The 14576-nt window shown below is 32.3% G+C and overlaps 1 non-coding gene across 1 annotated transcript; it reads left to right on the top strand.

Annotated features, from left to right (window-relative positions):
- Positions 1-659: 659 nt before the first annotated feature.
- Positions 660-765, top strand: LOC113784246 (small nucleolar RNA R71). Its single transcript, XR_003470263.1, has one exon. It is a non-coding gene; the product is annotated as a small nucleolar RNA R71 (small nucleolar RNA).
- The last annotated feature ends 13811 nt before the right edge of the window (positions 766-14576 follow it).

Genomic DNA, 14576 nt, shown 5'->3' with positions numbered 1-14576 from the left:
ATAAAAAGATATAGAATTATCTCACTTTTAAACACTTTCAACTACTCTAAACACTATAGACAGTTCCCAACACTTAGAACATCAAAAGAACAAACATTTTCATATTCACGTAATCATATCACTTGATTTGATTGAGCTCCTTATTGACCTTGAGGTCCACCCTGTTGATCTTTCCATGAAAAATTTGGATGACTTCTCCAATCTGGATTATACGTACTAGAGTAGGGGTTTTTCTGCATCCCGTTGCTACCCAGAAAGTTTACGTCTTCTGGTTCTTCTGTATCGTCATTAGGTACTTCACAAGCGCCATTTTTATGTGCTTATGTTTCAATAATTCGACGAGGGCCACTTGAGGTTGTATATTTAGAGGCGTTATCCCTTTCATTATCTCAACGGCGATAACATTTTCTATCTATTTTGAGATCAACTTCCTTGAGCCAACCCAACATCCATAAATTTCAATTCCAGCATACCACTTTTTGACCCATCACCTATATCATACAACATCATTTGTTCATTTGACCCCATGATCTCGATAATTTTTCGTGCTTCTGATGCAGTTTTGTAATTCAAAGAACCGTCTGTTGTAGCATCCAACATAATTATAGTGATATGCCTCAAATCGTTACAAAATATTGTCATTTGAGCAGTATCGTCATAAGCATGATTGGGGCATTATACTAGTAAACTCTTGAACCTCTTGAAAGTGTCACGAAGAGATTCTCCTTCTTTCTATTTGTAACAAAAAATCTCTTGCCTTTTTCTAACAAACACATGTGGAGGGAAGAATTGTTCCAAGAACTTTTCTTCAAGGTCATCCCATGTGGTGATGTTAACGGAAGATAAAGAATTAAGTCACTCCTTAGCATTATCTTTCAATGACAATATTAATAGTCTCAACCTTTTGCCTTCTTCAGAGTTACCATTTACCTCCATTGTTTCACACAGTTCAAAGAAGTTTGTGAGTTATCTATTGGCATCTTCGTTATGTTTACCGAAAAATGAATCTCCTTCAACTCTCGGTACAAAACGGAACTTATTTCAAACTTGTTGACTGTAACCGGTTGGTTATGGATGGCTAACCGAGCACGATTTCTATCTCAATTCCCATACTCATCTTTCGATTTGCTTTCGCAGTTTTTTTTTTTGGATCAAAATGAAGTTTAGTTGCGGATTGGCCTCATATACAAGGTTAGCTAGATCGTGAGTAAAGAAAATTTTTAAACTAAAAAAAATAAAAAATAAATATAAAGACAAACAAAAATTTGTTAAGCAAAAAATTTCAATTAAGTAAAAAAATTATAACTCAATAGTGATATGGCAATTCCCCAGCAACGGCGCCAAAAACTTAATAGTGTTTCAGCAAGTGTACTTAATCGTTGCAAATAATAATAAAACAGTATTATCTATTGTCAAACTCAAGGATTACATTTTACTATCAAATTATGTTTAATTACTAAAATTGACCAAAATGTTACCGAATTGATTGAAATTATATTTGAAACTAACAACAGTAATAGAATTGAACTTTATAATAAGAAAAATGTTAGGGATGAGTTTCACTTCGAACTCAACCTTGGTTTCTAATTTGATCCGAGTTACTAAATTCCTTTATTGAACTATTACCAAATTCTCTTTATTATTCTTGCCATAACCTCTTAGTGACATAACCTTTAATTCCAAAGTAACCCTTAATTCCTTAGTGGATTTAAGATTAGAATTAAGCTTTACAATATAAGAATTCTCCTATTAAACTAATGTCTGTGTAAATAATTCAATTGGTTTCATGACCTACATCTAACCCTAGACTACAATATCATGAATTTCTCATCTCAAACATTCGTAAAGTCCACTTCAGTTTCAAAATATGAATCGTAATCACATTTTAAAGTTGATCAAGCAATAAAAAGCATTAAGCACATAAATGAGAAAAATAATTCAATAAACTTATTCATGTAACTAGAAATCAAATAAGACAAATAAGGGTTTCATCTTGTTTCACCCATCTCTAACAAATAGGGTTCAGTTACTTAGGACAAAGATTCAAAGGATAGAGATTCAAGAAGAATTATAGGAAAGATTCATGAATGATTCTTGATAAAACTCCTCTGATGGTGTTAGAAATAGTTGTCTCTACGTTTCTCTGCTAGGGCACAAGTCTCCAAACTTCTCAATCATAAAAAAGATCCCTATAAAGTAAGAAAATGCATTTTTACACATTAAGCAATGCACCACATGCCCCAGGCAAGAAATTTGCACTTCATGCGCATTTGGACAGATTCAGGTAGGCAGAAATGTGCCTCGGGCGCACGTTTTACGCTTCAGGTGCACAACATCTGTTGTGTGACATTTACTGCATTTTTCTTCTCTTTCAAGTTTGGATTTGGTTCTTGTGTCTTCATGATGGTTGTAGTTATGGGACATCTACAACACCATTTGCACTTAGTTTGACTCCAATTGAACATCTACAACTCCATATATGGCTGAAATACTCCACATATGTCATGTTGATTTCTCACCAAAATTCAGCACTGCACTAAAACAAAGAAACAATGCAAAAGTACAAAAAAATCTCTACTTAATCAAGGAAACAAGAATATAAGCATTTTATTAAATCCAATAACTAGAATCAACAAAATATATTAAATAACTCCTTAAATTAACTAAAGATTAAAGATAAATAAAACTAAAACAATGAAAATATGCATATGATGAAGAGTTATCAGACGTTGATTACAATAAAATTTTCAAAATATAATAAAATTGTGCCTATAATTTTGAATTAGTTGTTGGAGACTGGTTTCCTTTATATGAATCACCTATCAATTTTTGTTTTTTTTTTTTTCTAGAAAGCCTTAATAATAATCTATATACGGATAATCTTAAAAAACAATAGCAAAAACAAAAAAGAATATAGATAAAAATAGGGTTTAATAATTTTTTCTTTGTCCCTATAAAATTTATAAATTTTGTTTTTGATCTCCATTAAAATAACTCTTAACAATTTTTTTATTAATCCCTGGAACTTTTTTGGCTTATACAAACAATCATTAATTATGTACTTTTCTAATAAAACAATCAGAAACTATGAAGAAAGTAAACATATACCAAAGACATTAAAAAATCTGTGAAACTGATGCTGCATAACACAATTTGCTCTTATTAATATTTTTTCACACTAAAGCACAACCAATAATTCTTGATATTTTTCTTTGCCTAAAATCCAGCTCCACCACTCCAAACGAAACTAAATAGTTTATCACTAAATAGTTTATATTACAAAATTATTTATAATTATATGTTATAATTATATGTTAATTCAATTGGTGAAACGTAGATTTTGAATTCTATGTTCGTAACTTATATGCAGACTATGTCACTATTATTATGTTTTTAACAGTTTATATAACATTAAATTTACAAAACGAAAAAATAAATAAAGATTCTTTTACTAAAAAAAAAGTATGACAATTCATAAAGAATGGAAGTTGTTTCATTATTGGTATATAGTATTCACCCGTCACTGTTTAATAGTGACTAATCTTCTTAAAAAAATTTGTCAGAAACAAAAAGTAGATTCTAGTCTCCCTGTTAAATTTTCTCCATACACGACAATCAAGTTTTAACACTTTTAGTCATGACATTTATAGATGTAATTAATGATTTATTGTACAATTTGGATCTTCAGCTTATATTAAAACAACAAAAATATAAAAATAAAATAAAATTATTCAATCAACTTTAAGATATTTTATTAATAATAATAGAAGAAATACAACCACGCTTGTAATGAATAATATCAATTTAAAATATTACTTCCTATGGTTACTATTATAAGTAAAAAAAAAGTTTTAAATTTTGGTTATTATTATAAATAAAATTTAACTACTTTTAACTCGTTTAATGATATTATTTCCAATACACCTTTTATTTAATTGACATTTTAGTAAATTTAACTTGTGTTACACATAAAACTAGAAAATTAATTACATTTAACTACATTTCTTAATACCCATAGAAAATTCAAAAGTTTGGTAGGGGGCCTCTACAAAACAACAACTTGAAATTGTAAGACTTGATAATAAGTGATATCAGTAGGTGACGAGGACATATAAAGCATAATCAAGATCAAAGAAGACAGAGCATGCTGTAAATAATTTGATAGTCACTTTATTTGACTGAATTAGTAAGAATTAAAGTATCAAATTAAGGAATAGAATTTGCACTTTTGTGTTATCAAATTTTAATATTAATTTTAATTAAAGTAGTAGACTGAATTAGTAAAAAAATTGGATCTAATTGTAAAAACACGAGTTGGGGAAAATTTTGAGAACTTATAAGGATGTGTCACTATAAAAGGAAAATCCTTAATTTATTCAAGGTAGATTTTGAATATTAAATTTGTGAGACTTTGCTCTCTTGAGTTCTTGAAAGACACTTTGAACTTATCAAGGTTGTTAATCCTTGTGGTATTCTTTTTGGCTTATCAATCCTTAGATTGTGGCGCCATTCTATTCTTAGTTCATTTGCAGAATAATAATTTTGAGTTTCCTTTACATCAAACCCTAACACACAATATTCTACCAAGTTTTATGTTCAGTAATCTGCGATCATATCTCAAGTTCTACATACTTGTTTTTGGTAATTCAATTGCCTAACTTGCGATTTAAAAAGTCACCTTTCACTTTATTTTGGAATCGTTCGATTCGATGTTTCGCAACTTCTGTTTTTGCGTCCTCCAGCAAAAAGTGATTTTGACGGTAATCTGTAAGTTCCCAACCTAGAATGATCCTTAAAGTGATTCATTACAAACAAGATCATATCATTTGGTATCAGAGCTTGTCTTTAGGTTTAAAATTGCTAATTGTGTTGTTTTTGTTTGAATTGTGTTGTTAGTTGCTTTATTTGTGTGTTTTTGGTACTTGAAAAAAAAGTACCAAAAAAAAGAACATTTTTGTGTCGTTAAAAGTACTGCACACTACCTGTTTGACAAAATTCCTAGGAGTATTTTCCAATCACATTACTGTTGTTTTGTGTTATGTTACATTCTTCTAACCAATTTTGGCTCCAATTTGTTCTTGTTTATTCAATTAAGAATTTGAAGAGATCAATTGAGTGGAAAAAGACAAGAGAAATACATTATAGAAAAGGATAAATTAAACAGCGCCACTTTTACAGCGCTTGCTAAACACAAGCGCTGTTGTAAATATATTTTAAAAATAACAGAACCTTTTACAGCGCTTTTGTTCACAAGCGCTGTAAAACAAGCGCTGTTGTAGGTCATATAACGTTTGCGCATAACGTTATAAGGCTTTTACAACGCTTGTGAAAAAAGCGTTGTAAAATGAAGCGCTTTCGCGTATCAGTTACAACGCTTTTTTCACAAGCGCTGTAAACACATGCGCTTTCAAATATTTGAACTACCTAATACAACGCTTTTTGCACAAGCGTTGTAAAATACATGCACTTTCATTGAATTTAACTACCTGTTACAACGCTTTTTTCACAAGCGTTGTAAACTACATCTTTCAAATAATTATATACGTTGGAAACCCTCATATCCTCTACATCTTTTAAATAATTATATACGTTGGGAACCCTAATATCCTCTACGTACTGTGCTGCCATCTACGTTGTCTCAGGTATTTTTTACACATGATCTGTTATGTTTTGAAATTGTCAAAAATTGTCAAAAACTCATACCACATGATATGTTCTGTTTTGAAATTGTTAGTTGATATTGGTTTCTTTTTGAAACTTGTTGATATGTTTTGAAAGCTTATTATTTTTGTAACTGCATTTATATAGGTGGTATAATATGGATAGGAAATGGATGTCAGCCAATCGATTGTCAAAAGAGTATGAAATTTGAGTGAAGGAGTTTGTTGAGTTTGCAGTGAAGAATGCAAAAGATCCAAATAAAGTAGTTTGTCCTTGTTAAAAATGTTGTTTTGGAAAACGTGTTAGAGAAGATGAATTAAAAGGACATCTAGTATGTAATGGAATTGATCAAAGCTACACACGTTGGATAAGACATGGTGAGAAAAAAAAGGAAACATTAATTTTGAGAATAGTTCGACATATGTTTCAACTGACTTCGATACAGATACATATGAGCCGGACCGAGTTGATGAGATCGCAAAAGCAGTTGAAGAAGATCTTCGAGATTGTCCTAAAATGTTTGAAAGTTTGTTGAATGATGCAGAGAAAGAATTATATAATGGTTGTACTAAATTCACAAGACTGTCGGCGATATTAAAGTTGTACAACTTAAGAGCGAGTAATGGATGGTCTGATAAAAGCTTTACAGAATTATTAACACTCATAAAAGATATATTGCCAGATGATAATGAACTTCCCAGTCGAACCTACGAGGCTAAACGGATTTTGTGTTCTATTGGAATGAGTTACAAAAGGATTCATGCGTGTCCTAACGATTGCATTTTATTTCGAAACGAATACGAACTACTTAAGGCGTGTCCGAAATGCAATGTCTCTCGATATAAGAAGAAAGAATCTACTCCAGCAAAAGTCGTGTGGTATTTTCCTATAATACCAAGATTTAGGCGCATGTATCGCAGTGAAGAAGATTCAAAACACTTGACATGGCATGCAGATGAAAGAATTAGAGATGGAATGTTTCGACACCCTGCAGATTCCCCACAATGGGCAAAAATTGATCAGGAGTATCCTGAATTCGGGATAGTGTCCAAAAATCTTAGACTTGCACTTTCTACTCATGGAATGAATCCACATGGTCTTTAAAGCATCTCACATAGCACGTGGCCTGTGATTTTGGTAATATATAACCTACCTCTATGGTTATGTATGAAGCGTAAGTTTATGATGTTGTCTCTGTTAATTTCTGGACCCAAACAACCGGGGAATGATATCGACGTATACTTGACTCCTCTAATCGAAGATTTAAAAAGTATGTGGGAGACAGGTGTGGAGGTTTATGATGGGTATAAGAAAGAATGTTTCAATTTGAGGGCTATGTTGTTCGGCACAATTAATGATTTTCCAGCATATGGTAATTTATTAGGATATAGCATTAAAGGTCAGTGTGCATGCCCTATATGTGAAGAGAGTACAAATTGGATGCGGTCGAAACATTGTAAGAAGAATGTGTTTCTTGGACATCGTAGATTTTTACCTTATAGTCATCAGTATCGTGGGTGGAGAAATGCATTCAATGGAAAATCAGAGGAAGGTAAAGCTCCTTTAGCACCGACTGGATATCAAATACTTGAAAAAGTACAAGGTTTGACCAATAAATTTGGCAAACCTTTTGTGGGAGAGCTGGTCAAAACTGGGTGGAAGAAAAAGTCAATTGTCTTTGAATTGCCATATTGGAAGTCATTGTATATAAGACATTTCCTCGATGTGAATTCAGCAGTTAGAGGATCAAGAAAATCATGGTGATGATATGAGGTATGTAAATGAGAAAAGACGTGTAAAATATAAAAATGAGGATCAAGAAAAAAAAGGAGTATATCATATCGTCAATATATTCAAGATTTTTTATGTGAAATATCTATACAAAAATGAATATGCAAAATAGGAAAGAAAAGTAGAGAAACTAGCCTTAAGAAAGAAAGATAAAATCAAAGAAAGGAAAGAAGAAAAGGAGAAACATTTGAGAGACAAATGGCAAGAAATTGACTCTAACTATTTGTCTAACTTTGATAATTCTTTATTGCAAGTGCTTGTAGAAGTGTCTCTAAAGGAGGAATGTCATCAATATATTGACATTGAAAGCAAAGAGAAAGATTATGGTAAAATTGAAAATCTCTTTAAACAAGAGAGTGAGGTGAACGAAGCAATTTTAGTGCTTGATGGTCATTATTCAAAGGTTCCTCAAAATGATGCTAACAAGGAAATTATTGAGTCACCATTTTTTTTGTGATGAAGAGAATGTCCATGAGACTCAACTTTCTTTCAAGCCTTTGCAAATACAAAGTAACATATTGTTTGCCATAAATATCAATCCAAATAAGGTAAATTTATTCATGAATATCAATTTCAAAAGGTATAACTTTATTCCCATCTTTAGAATTTCTTACCGTTACTATAAATGTGATAAAATGTTAATTGTTCAAGATAGAAATGTGTGTCACCGACTTATCACATTTGGTGACTTTTTCAAATTTTCATTTGACCCCGGTGGATATGATGAGTTTGTGGTTTATTTGGATTATTTTTACATGTACTATATAATGGAGCTTAAATTTGGGGTCGAATTTCTTCAAGAATGAGAGAATGATGAGGACACAAAAGGCATAATCAAGATCAAAGAAGACAAAGGATGCTCTAAATAACTTGATAGTCAGTTTATCTGAAGCAAGTACATCTCATGAAGAATTGAAGTTCAAGATAATCAATTACTTAATCCAAATTGAAGAAGTTAAGGAATAAAGATTGCACCTATTTGTTATCAAATTTTAATATTAGTTTTAATTAAAGTAGTAGACTAAATTATTAAGAAATTTAGATCTAATTGTAAAAACTTGAGTTGGACCAAGTTTAGAAAACTTGTAAGGAGGCGCCACTATAAAAGGCAAACCCTTATTTTATTCAAGGCAGATTTTGAACATTATTTTTGTGAGGCCTTGCTCTCAAGAGTTTTGAAAGAATTCACTTTGAACTTATTAAATTTGTTAATCCTTGTGGCATTCTTTTTGCTTATTAATCCCTAGATTGTGGCGTCATTACGTTCTTGGTTCATTTAATGAATAATAATTTTGAGTTTCTTTTACAACAAACCTTAATACACAACATTCTACCAATTTTCGTGTTCAGTAACCTGCGATCATATCTCGAGTTCTACATACATGTTTTCGGTGATTCAATTGTCTCACTTGCGTTTTAAAACGTCATCTTTCACCTCGTTTTGAAATCGTCTGATTAAGAGTTTCGTAACTTATGTGTTCTCGTGTTCTAGAAAAACGTAATTTTGATGAGAATTTATAAATTTCCAACCTAAAATGATTTTTAAAGAGATTCATGACAAACATAATCATATCATATCAGTAAGAAATATCAGTAAGAAATGTTAAGCACAAGTAAATTGAAGCAGAGCGAGAACAGTGTAATTGATTTCAAATTCACACAACTATTTCATTCATGTAATTGATATTACAAAGCATGAATACAAGCCAAATGGTGGTGCGGCAAAGTCAAACGGTGCCTCTTATCCTTTATGCTATAATTAGTGTGTCACGTTCATATTAACTACCAGTAACATGTTTTCTTAATAATTATGAATGAGGCCAACTTTGTCTCTCAATTCTTCTAGGAAATTCTTGATTTAATTTCCATCATTGTCTCCCATAAATCAAGCTTTCTAGTTTATCATCCAAAGCATCTTTTCTAATGTGTAAAATAATTCAATTTTCAACTGCTTTGTAAAAATATTTGTAGTTTGTTCTTGAGTGGGAGAGTACTTGGTAGCGTTTCAGCAAGTATACTGAATCGTTGTAAGTAATAATTAAAACGGTAATACTAAGTGTCGAACTCAAGGATTGCGTTTTACTATTGAATTATATTTAATTACTAAAATTGAACAAAAATTCTCAAATTAATTGAAATAATATTAAAAATTAACAAAAGTAATAAAATTGATCATTTATAGTAGGGGTGAGCAAAATTCAGTTCTGAACTAGAACCATTTGAAAATTGAACCAAATTGGTTTTTAGTTTGAAAAAACCAAACCGAACTGGTTTTCAGTTCAAAAAACCGAACCGTATTGTTTTATTAATTGGTGCACCAGTTTATTATTTTGAACCAAACCGAACCGGTTTAACTTTGTTTTTTTGTTTATATAGACCAAGTTTACATAATTACCCCTAATTAATTCTAAAAAGCAAATTCAGTTCAAGTTTTTTGAAATTAAAACCAGTTCAGTTCAGTTTTTTCAAACTGATAACCAATTCGGTTCGTTTTTTTTAAACTCAAAACCATTTCGGTTCGGTTCTAGTTTTAAAAAACAGTTCGAAAATAGTTCAGTTCTCAATTTTTATAAATCAATTCAGTTAAAAAATAGTTCGGTTCAGTTTTACGGTTTGGTTCAGTTTTTGGTTTTTTTTAACACCCCTACTTTATAGTAAGAAAAATGTTAGGGATGACTTTCACTTTGAATCCAACCTTGGTGTGTAATTTGATTGTAGTTATTGAATTCATTTATTTAATTATTACCGAGTTCTCTTTATTATTCTTGCCCTAATGTCTTAGTGACATAACCTTTAATTCCACAGTAACCCCTAATTCCTTAGTGGATTTAAGATTAGAATTAAGCATTACCGTACAAGAACTCTCTTTTAAAACTATTGCCTCTGCAACTAATTTAATTGGTTTCATGACCTGCATCTATCCCTAGACTACAAATTCATGAATTTCTCATCTCAAGCCTTCGTAAAGTCCACTTTCGTTTCAAAATACGAATCATAAAACATTTTAATGGTCATCAAGCAATAAAAGTCATTAAACACAAAGATAAGAAAAATAATTCAATAACCTCATTCATATAACTAGAGATCAAATCACAAAAATAAATGTTTAATCTTGTTACATGTAACACCCCGATTTTCAAAGCGAGGGTATATTTTTTTTTCAAAAGAAATTAAACTAAAACAGAGAAATAAATAAGGAAATGCCTTTGGATAAATAATTGAGTCATTATAATTCACAAGCAACGGAAAAGTTTCTCCAAATATAAATCCAAAGCATTTACACAACAACAAATGGTACATGGAACCCATTCAAATAAGATGTCAAACTGACAATATTAGTATAAGTACAGTTTTCCAAATTAAAATACTCCAACCCAAAAAGAAGGACGTCTAGTCCCTATACATCAACCTAATCTGATCATCCTACCAAAAAACTATACACCCTGAGTGATCTCCACGCGCCCTGTGAGATCCTCTTAACGTAGCTCCAGTCAAGCATTCCCATCCGTAGGGTACAGACCGGTAGGATCGTCCTGGCTCTCATCTGAGGGCAAAGCCCAGATTTCCACAATAGTTGTAAAGGGTCACCAACCGAAATTAACAGATAACACATAACATTTAAGTTTTAAATGCACAAAATAACCTTTCAACTAAGCATGCACCTTAAAAGGATTTCTCATATGCTAAAAGTTCATGTAATGCTTGCCAATTAAAAATGAAATCAAAAAGAAGTTCTCAACCCATCAAGTAATACATAACTGACCAAAGCATTGATAAATCAATTGAGCAATCGATTATCTAACTCAAAATAAGGACTTCTGCTGAGCCAATCGATTGCCAAATCGATTTGGTCAGTTCTGCTGAGTTCCTGCATGACCAAATCGATTTCTAAGTCGATTTTGTCAGTTCTGATGAGTCCCTGGGTTGCCAAATCGATTTCCAAATCGATTTCGGCAGTTTTGCTGAGTTCCTGCCTCTCTGCCAATCGATTTCCAAATCGATTTCTTAAAAGATTTTGAAAGATATATTTATACAATCGATTGGCAAATCGATTAGGTTAAAATAGTGAACTTCCTGCAACTCATCCAATCGATTGGGAAATCGATTTCCCTCATCATTTTTCCAAAAATTCATAACTAACTCAATCACATTCATACATAATCTCAAATCCTAACACTTAGCACTGATAACGCAATCGCTACAACATCATTAGTTTCGAAATAGTATTGCAAGCAAACATGTTATCACCAAATTCCAAAACATAACACTTAACATTTATAACACAATTAATACAACATCATGGGTTTCAAAATGGTATAGCAATCCAACATGTTATCACCAAATTCCAAAACATAACACTTAACATTTATAACACAATCAATACAACATCATGGGTTTCAAAATGGTATAGCAATCCAACATGTTATCACCAAATTCCAAAACATAACACTTAACATTTATAACACAATTAATACAACATCATGGGTTTCAAAATGGTATAGCAATCCAACATGTTATCACCAAATTCCAAAACATAACACTTAACATTTATAACACAATTAATACAACATCATGGGTTTCAAAATGGTATAGCAATCCAACATGTTATCACCAAATTCCAAAACATAACACTTAACATTTATAACACAATTAATACAACATCATGGGTTTCAAAATGGTATAGCAATCCAACATGTTATCACCAAATTCCAAAACATAACACTTAACATTTATAACACAATTAATACAACATCATGGGATTCAAAATGGTATTGCAATCCAACATGTTATCACCAAATTCCAAAACATAACACTTAACATTTATAACACAATTAATACAACATCATGGGTTTCAAAATGGTATAGCAATCCAACATGTTATCACCAAATTCCAAAACATAACACTTAACATTTATAACACAATTAATACAACATCATGGGTTTCAAAATGGTATAGCAATCCAACATGTTATCACCAAATTCCAAAACATAACACTTAACATTTATAACACAATTAATACAACATCATGGGTTTCAAAATGGTATAGCAATCCAACATGTTATCACCAAATTCCAAAACATAACACTTAACATTTATAACACAATTAATACAACATCATGGGATTCAAAATGGTATTGCAATCCAACATGTTATCACCAAATTCCAAAACATAACACTTATAACACAATTACTACACATACCAAATGAACCAACAATTCACAATTTAACAGGGTGTAGTCTCTCACGGACAAACACCTGTGCAGTCTCTCACGGACAAACACAATTCCCTCAGGAACGTAAGTCGTAAACGTACCACCTATCACGGGTCAGTACTGTTTACCGAGGTGCCACCTATCCCGGGTCAGCACAACTTACCAAACGTAAATCGTAAACGTACTGTCTATCACGGACCCGTACCGTTTACCAAGGTGCCACCTATCGCGGGTCAGCACGATTTACCAAAACACACATAAGTAAACGAGACATTAAGAGATTCCCCGTTCTTAATTCTCATCTAACTTAAACCAGGGCGTAGTCTCTCACGGACAAACCCCTGTGCAGTCTCTCACGGACAAACACAATTCCCTCAGGAACGTAAGTCGTAAACGTACCACCTATCACGGGTCAGTACTGTTTACCGAGGTGCCACCTATCCCGGGTCAGCACAACTTACCAAACGTAAATCGTAAACGTACTGCCTATCACGGACCCGTACCGTTTACCAAGGTGCCACCCATCCCGGGTCAGCACGATTTACCAAAGCACACATAAGTAAACGAGACATTAAGAGATTCCCCATTCTTAATTCTCATCTAACTTAAACCAGGGCGTAGTCTCTCACGGACAAACCCCTGTGCAGTCTCTCACGGACAAACACAATTCCCTCAGGAACGTAAGTCGTAAACGTACCACCTATCACGGGTCAGTACTGTTTACCGAGGTGCCACCTATCCCGGGTCAGCACAACTTACCAAACGTAAATCGTAAACGTACTGTCTATCACGGACCCGTACCGTTTACCAAGGTGCCACCCATCCCGGGTCAGCACGATTTACCAAAGCACACATAAGTAAACGAGACATTAAGAGATTCCCCATTCTTAACGCCCAGTTAACTTAAACAATTATCAAAAAACAAATATTAAGTAACCGAGACATTAAGAGATTCCCCATTCTTAACGCCCAGTTAACTTAAACGATTTTCAAAAAAACAAATATTAAGTAACCGAGACATTAAGAGATTCCCCATTCTTAACGCCCAGTTAACTTAAACGATTTTCAAAAACAAATATTAAGTAACCGAGACATTAAGAGATTCCCCATTCTTAACGCCCAGTTAACTTAAACGATTTTCAAAAAAACAAATATTAAGTAACCGAGACATTAAGAGATTCCCCATTCTTAACGCCCAGTTAACTTAAACGATTTTCAAAAAAACAAATATTAAGTAACCGAGACATTAAGAGATTCCCCATTCTTAACGCCCAGTTAACTTAAACGATTTTCAAAAACAAATATTAAGTAACCGAGACATTAAGAGATTCCCCATTCTTAACGCCCAGTTAACTTAAACGATTTTCAAAAAAACAAATATTAAGTAACCGAGACATTAAGAGATTCCCCATTCTTAACGCCCAGTTAACTTAAACGATTTTCAAAAAAACAAATATTAAGTAACCGAGACATTAAGAGATTCCCCATTCTTAACGCCCAGTTAACTTAACAATTTTCAAAACAAAATATTAAGTAACCGAGACATTAAGAGATTCCCCATTCTTAACGCCCAGTTAACTTAACAATTTTCAAAACAAAATATTAAGTAACCGAGACATTAAGAGATTCCCCATTCTTAACGCCCAGTTAACTTAACAATTTTCAAAACAAAATATTAAGTAACCGAGACATTAAGAGATTCCCCATTCTTAACGCCCAGTTAACTTAACAATTTTCAAAACAAAATATTAAGTAACCGAGACATTAAGAGATTCCCCATTCTTAACGCCCAGTTAACTTAACAATTTTCAAAACAAAATATTAAGTAACCGAGACATTAAGAGATTCCCCATTCTTAACGCCCAATTAACTTAAACGATTTTCAAAAACAAATATTAAGTAACCGAGAC

The sequence above is a fragment of the Cicer arietinum genome, chromosome 6, assembly GCF_000331145.2.
Source record: "Cicer arietinum cultivar CDC Frontier isolate Library 1 chromosome 6, Cicar.CDCFrontier_v2.0, whole genome shotgun sequence".
In the NCBI taxonomy this organism is placed as follows: Eukaryota; Viridiplantae; Streptophyta; class Magnoliopsida; order Fabales; family Fabaceae; genus Cicer; species Cicer arietinum.
This window is presented reverse-complemented; position numbering and strand designations above follow the sequence as displayed.